This window comes from Pagrus pagrus (genome assembly GCF_965226575.1).
Source record: "Pagrus pagrus genome assembly, chromosome: 21".
Taxonomy (NCBI): domain Eukaryota; kingdom Metazoa; phylum Chordata; class Actinopteri; order Spariformes; family Sparidae; genus Pagrus; species Pagrus pagrus.
This window is the reverse complement of record NC_140208.1, coordinates 19,229,428-19,235,764: the sequence shown is the minus strand read 5'-3', so window position 1 is coordinate 19,235,764 and position 6,337 is coordinate 19,229,428. Positions and strand designations below refer to the sequence as shown.

Here is a 6,337-nt window from a genome sequence, read left to right as displayed (position 1 = left end):
CTTGACGTTTAATATGATTCAAGTTTTATGTTCTTTGTCACAAACATGGCTGAGAAAACCTCTTTAAATTGTAATTATCACCACCACAAACTAATAATGCTCTATTTGAAGCAAAAAAGAAGATAAATAATAAAAATCAAATCAGAATGAACACATTACAAACAATTTAACCAGGATTCACTTGTGAAACTTAAAGAATAGATGGAAAACTAATAGCATTTAGACTATTAAAGAGGGGACCTCTGCGTTGAGATGTAGTCAAGGAAGGGCTGCCATATCTGTTTAAATCTACTCGCTTTCCCTGATAACTCATACTGGATCTTTTCCATGTACAGTGTACTGGAGAACTCTGTGAGCCAGGCTTCAAAACATGGGGAGAGCTCTTTGTTCCAAACCTTAAGAATTGCTTTCTTTGCAATGACCATTCCATATCGGATTGACAAAACCCTGGAGTGACTCAGGGATTGTAGCTGTGATGACCAGCCTAGAATGGCCGTTTCTGGGTTGGGTGGAAGACTATGTCGGTATACATCGGAATAGCACTGAAAGACTTCTGACCAAAATGTATGTATGGTACAGAACTAAAACATATGAGCAAGTGTTCCATCAGATTGTTTGCACCTAATACAGAGCTGTGATGAAGAAGGGTAGAATGAGTGTAGTTCAACATGTGAAAAATGGAGTCTATGTATGACCTTGTACTGGATTAATGGATGTCTTGAGTTAATTGAGCAGGAGCGAATGCTCTGAAGACATTTAGCCCATGTACCTTCCGAAATTTCTACTCCAATCTCACTCCCCCAAGCTGCACTCAGATGCTCAGTAGATGGAGCAGACCAACCAGCATACACATTTACAAATTTAGAGACCAACTGTTTAGCATCAGGTTCAGCGGTCAGTGAGCAGTGAAGTTCATCAGGAGAACTATAAGTTTCAAAATTTGAAATGTTTGTAGGCACCTAAAAAAAATCTGATGATGGCAGTGCAAATCTACCCCTAAGCTGAGCAAATGAGGAAACTGCATTTTCAGAGTCTAGATCCTTGATGGTAACAAGACCTTTTCTCTTCCAGGCCGAAAAAACAGCATCAAGCTGTGAAGGGGGAAATGCATGATTGTGACAAATGGGGGTTAAAATGGAAGTGTTTGGTAATTGAAGTGTTTTTTTTCATTTGATACCAAACCTTTAATGAGTTTTTGACTAGAAAACCAATCCCTTTAAATGATCCAAGAGGTTTTTTTTTGCTGCATGGAGAAGCGCTGGAATAGAAGTGCCATCAATGTCCTGCTCTATAGCTACCCATGCCGGGGTTGTGTCTGTCATCTCTTCAGAGTATGCTTTCTGCCAGTAGGTGAGAGCCCGGGCAATGGCCGCCCAGTAATAATGCTGGAACACAGGTAGAGCCAGTCCTCCCAAGTCTTTAGGTTTGCAAATATGTCTTTTACTTATATGGTGTGTTTTGTAGCCCCAGATAAATGGTATGATTATTGAGTCTAGTGTTTTAAAAAAGGCTTTGGGTAGAAAGATCGGTAGGCTCTGAAGCAAGTACAGAAACCTAGGCAAGGTCACCATTATTATGGAGTTAATTCGGCCAATCATTGACAAGGGGAGTGTTCGCCAGTAGTCAAAACCATTCTTGAGTTTATCAATCATAACTTTATAGTTCAATTTATAAAGCAGGTCTGATTGTTTGGGGACAGTGGTTCTCAAGTATTTCATTTGGTCAGTAACTTTAACTGGGAGACTGCTGAGGAACTCAGAGTCTAGACCCTCAGCTAAAGGCATAAATTCACATTTCCGCCAATTTATTGTATTCCCAAACTTTTTGGCAGCAAGGGGCTTAGAGGGTACCCTGCCGACAACCACGGAACAGACTGAAAGGGGGAGATCCCTCAGTTAGTAAGAACTGATGCAGATCTACTTCTGGCTGTCTAGTTCTTCTCTGCCTTTTTTGTGCGGCTTCATATGATATTACAAATCCTCTTACTACTACCTTAAAGACTTCCCACAAAGAATTTTTCAAAGAATCCTACATCATTAAGCAACTTTGCATTGAACCGGCAGTTGTAATGGGGCCTCTGCCATCCAACATCGACACCTATGGTAACCAGGCTGTGGTCTGAGATTAGGATATTGTGGTATTTTGATGAGCGAATCGCAGGTGTTGGTTTAGAGTCAGTCAGGAAGTAATCAATCCTTGTGTGAAGTGCTGTGAACATGTGAAAAAAAAGAATACTCTTACTCTTACTGTGGGATGTTCTTCAGATATCAACAAGGTCCAGTGATTTCATCAGATTATTTAGCACAGATGTAGAGTCTAGAGGACTGACTGGGCGTGAGACAGATCCATCCATAAATGTGTTTAAAATGCAGTTGAATTCACCTCCAGCAATCAGATTGGTTGTTGATAAATCGGGAATGAGACTGAAAACAACACGGAAAAAGCCTAGGTTGTCAAAATTTGGTGCGTAGACATTCACCAAAGTGGCAGGAAGAGTCAGAATAGTGCCGGTCACAATTATAAAATGACCATTTGGATCGGTTTTAGTGGATACCTGTTGAAAAGGAATATTTCTCTTCACTAATATGGCCACGCCACATGCCCTAGCTGAGAAAGTTGACTGAAAGACTTGTCCTATCCAACTGCATCTCAATTTCCGGGCATCTGTGTGTCTAATGTGTGTCTCATGCAGGAACATATTGTTGGAGTGTAGATCTCGCAGATGGGAGATAACTTTAGCTCTTTTGGCTGGGCTGTTCAAACCATTCCAAGAAGTTAGATTGATAATGTTACTCCCATTAGAACTATTGTTGCGACCACTCATGACACCCCAACAACACCAGAATGCAGGACACCATTATAGACAAACAGTGCATGAGTACTACACACAAAACCAAAAGAAAATGAACAATTCCCCACCCTCCCTGTTTCCCCATTTCCCAATAAAAGGGAATCAGTAACCCCCCCCATTATAGAGGAACCGCTGGGCAGTGGGTCCATACACAGATCTAAGCTACAAGCTAAGCACCCAATCCAGCTCTGCTCCACCCTCACACAATAGGCTAATTATTAAAACACTCTGTTTTCCAGTAATTAACACAGTACGTTATCCAAAATCCTCAGTTCGGCAGCAATCTTAAATAAAAAGGTCGCTCAGTTTGGCTCTAAGGAGTTTATTCTCGGTCCGCAGCTCACTGCAAACTTTCTCCAGGTCAGCGAGGCGTTCCTCATGCTCCTCCCGGGCCTCTTCTAGATTGGTGATGCGGGATGAATTTGCGGCTAGGGCGAATTTTACCCCAGCGAGGGCTGTCTCCAAGTTGTCAAACCTTGTGTTCATTGAGTTTTCCATCCGTCTAATGGGCGAGGAGGACCCCTCCGTCGTCGTATCCGCGGTGCCGTCCATGGGCTAGCTGACCTTGATGAGTCGGCGGCGCTAGCTAGCTCACTCCACAGGCTAGAGTTGTCACAATCATCCACTGGAGGACCACCCTGCGCCCCCAGCCTCGGTTTCTTGTACTTGACCATTATTTAGAGCTTCATGAGTTATCTGCCGTTGTCAACGGTTAAAAAAAAAAGCAATTATTTATTAAAACAAGCGAAGGTGGAGGAGCTGAGAAAAAAAAAACACAACCTACGCCATGGCCTGCTCACTAGCACCCCCCATGAAATACTTATTTAACTGCTCTGTTCCACTGTCACACACACCTTCAGGGGTAATATCTTCACTTTATCCCCAGTGTTAATGAATGGAAACACCCTCTCAGGGAAAGTGTGTTTGAAGGTGTGTAGGTGTGTGTTAGTATCAGGATCAGAGAACGACAGCTTTCCTCTGATTCACTCTGATCCTCTGGAGCTTCTTCTGCACTACGAGAACAGTGGATGGAGCTGATGGTGACCACACTGAGTATTTATCTTCGCATAACATTATTCTCCATAATCCAGACAGTATGTCTCCCTTCCTCTGGACAGACCCTGCTAACACACCCAGTGACCAGCAAGTACTATCTCCAACCTCGACGTCCCAGCTGTGAGTCCCTGAGTAAAAGCCCTCAGCGTCCAGGACAGAGAGGTAACAATCAAACCTCTCTGGATTATCAGGAAGCTGCTGTTCATCTCCTCCTGTCACACTGGTCAGATCTTCAGACAAGATGAGTATTGGATGAGCAGTGTTTGGGTCCAGAACCACAGGAGTGTAGGAGACCATGTCCTTCATCTTGCTCCAGATGTTGAAGCTCAGGTTGCCCAGGTGTTTGGCCTGCTCTATCAGAGCTCCTGAGGGCAGCTGTGGATCATCCAGCAGGGGGTGCTGCTGGACTCTTTCCACTGCAGCCTTGTAGTTGTGCAGGAATGAGAAGTCTTCAGCTCTCAGCTCCTCCTCTGTGGCTTTGACTGTGTGTGAAAGAGCTGCTATCTCTCTGCTCAGAGCCTCCATCTTCTCCTTCATCATCTGACTCTTCTGCTCCTCTTCCTCCCTCAGTGCAGCCATTCTGGCCTGCTCTTCCTCTTCTTGAAACTGGTGAAGCTTCTTAAACTGCTCCTTAATCTGCCTCTCTGTGTGTCGGGCCTGGACCTTCATGTGTTCTGCTGTCTGATCAAACTTCACTTTAACTTCTTCAAAAACCTTTAACTTCTTCTTTAAAGGTTTCAGAGTTTCCTGAAGTTTCTTCTTGTGTTGTCGTGCAGCTTCATCGATGGGTCTGACTGTGTGGTTGGTGTGTTGTTCGGAGTCTCTGCAGATGTGACACACCGGCTGCTGATGGTCCAGACAGAAGAGTTTCTCAGAGTGCAGACTGCAGAGACCCTCTGAAGCTCTCTGATCTCTTTCCTGTAAGAAGGTCTCACACAGGTTCTTTAAGGCCAAGTTAGGAGGTAGAATATTCTTTGAAGATCTTCTCTTACAAACTGGACACTCTCTGATTTCCTTCTCTGCCCAGCAGCTCTGCAGACAGTCTTTACAGAAGTTGTGGCTACATGACAGGATGACAGGATCTTTAAAGATGTCAAGGCAGACAGGACAGCAGAGATCCTCCTCTAATCTGGAAGCCATTTTGTCTCTGAGTGATGCTGGGAACACAGCAGACAGTGCAGTCAATCACAGCTCCACTTCTTCCTTCACTTCACTGAAGTTTACTTTGAGTTCTGGTTCTAGTCGGACTGACCTTCAGTGTGTGGAGCGTCTGCAGCGTTGTAGTTTCCTCCTCCTCTCTCCTGTAGATGAACTCACTCAGAGGACGTTGTTAGTTCAGTCTGAAGGTGAATCTGATCGTCTGCTTGTGGTTATTTACTAAAGAGACACAAACACACACACACACACACACACAAACACAAACACCGACAAACTGTTTCCTGGTTTGTCTCAGGTGGGGGCGGAGCTTTGTCAGACCTCTGCTGAATGCTGTTGGTTCACATGTGACTCAGGGGAGTGTTTCAGTCCAAAGTATTGATTCATTGCTGGGAATGTAATCTGATGGGAGAACCAGCACCAGCACTGCCTGAACTGTAGTGTTCTCTATTATATTATTACTTATATTAAAGGTTAATCATTTTCTGAAACTGTCTGGAGGAAATATTAACCTCAAAATATATTAACTTGATAATATCATCACATTTTGCTCACGTATCTGGGCTCCAATATCTTCATGTTCTGTTTATTTTGTGTCTAGCCTTGATCCAAAAACATTTTACAAACGTTTATTTAACATAATTCATTTTAAATTATTACAATCTTTCAGGATTCAGATTGAGCCCACACTGAGATATTTAGATCACAGTATTTGTTGTATTGAAAGACAGGAAGCAGTGAAACAGGTATTTCTGTTGACCAGTTACTTCAACACAGAGTCTGGTTTGTTCAGTTAATATCCATCTGACTCAGTAAGAGACTGAGAGTTTAGTCACACTGACTGAAGACAAATGGAACTGTTTAATAATCAGCATTAAAGTGGCGCTACATAGTTTTTGAGAAATTCAGACTCTGAATTTTAATATTTACAATATTAATGAGGTAATAACACAAACTGTTTCCATCAGTGTTTAGAATCAGCTAATGAGGATCTTTGTCTTCTGATTGAAATGATATTTTGGTGAAACATGAGGAGAGTACGGAGGTGGAGAACTGAAGTGGTTTTAATTATCTGCTCACATGAAAACACTTTATTATAACAGCCTAATTATCTCATTTACTCACCAACGTTACGTTCTTAATGTTTGATGCTTAAATTATTTTTATTATCAACAAATACCTTCTTATCTGAGATTGTTTTTTGTTCATCATTTATTCTTCATTTAACAGGATGTGCAGCGAAGTTTGGTCATTTTTTGACCGGGAACACAGTTT

General features: G+C 42.6%; 1 pseudogene across 1 annotated transcript; it reads right to left on the bottom strand.

Annotated features, from left to right (window-relative positions):
- Positions 1–3,675: 3,675 nt before the first annotated feature.
- On the bottom strand, positions 3,676–5,268 carry LOC311250057 (E3 ubiquitin-protein ligase TRIM39-like; annotated as a pseudogene). Its single transcript has 2 exons — positions 5,160–5,268; positions 3,676–5,064 (listed from the first exon to the last, which is right to left on the bottom strand). The product of its transcript is annotated as an E3 ubiquitin-protein ligase TRIM39-like (transcript).
- Between the last annotated feature and the right edge of the window lie 1,069 nt (positions 5,269–6,337).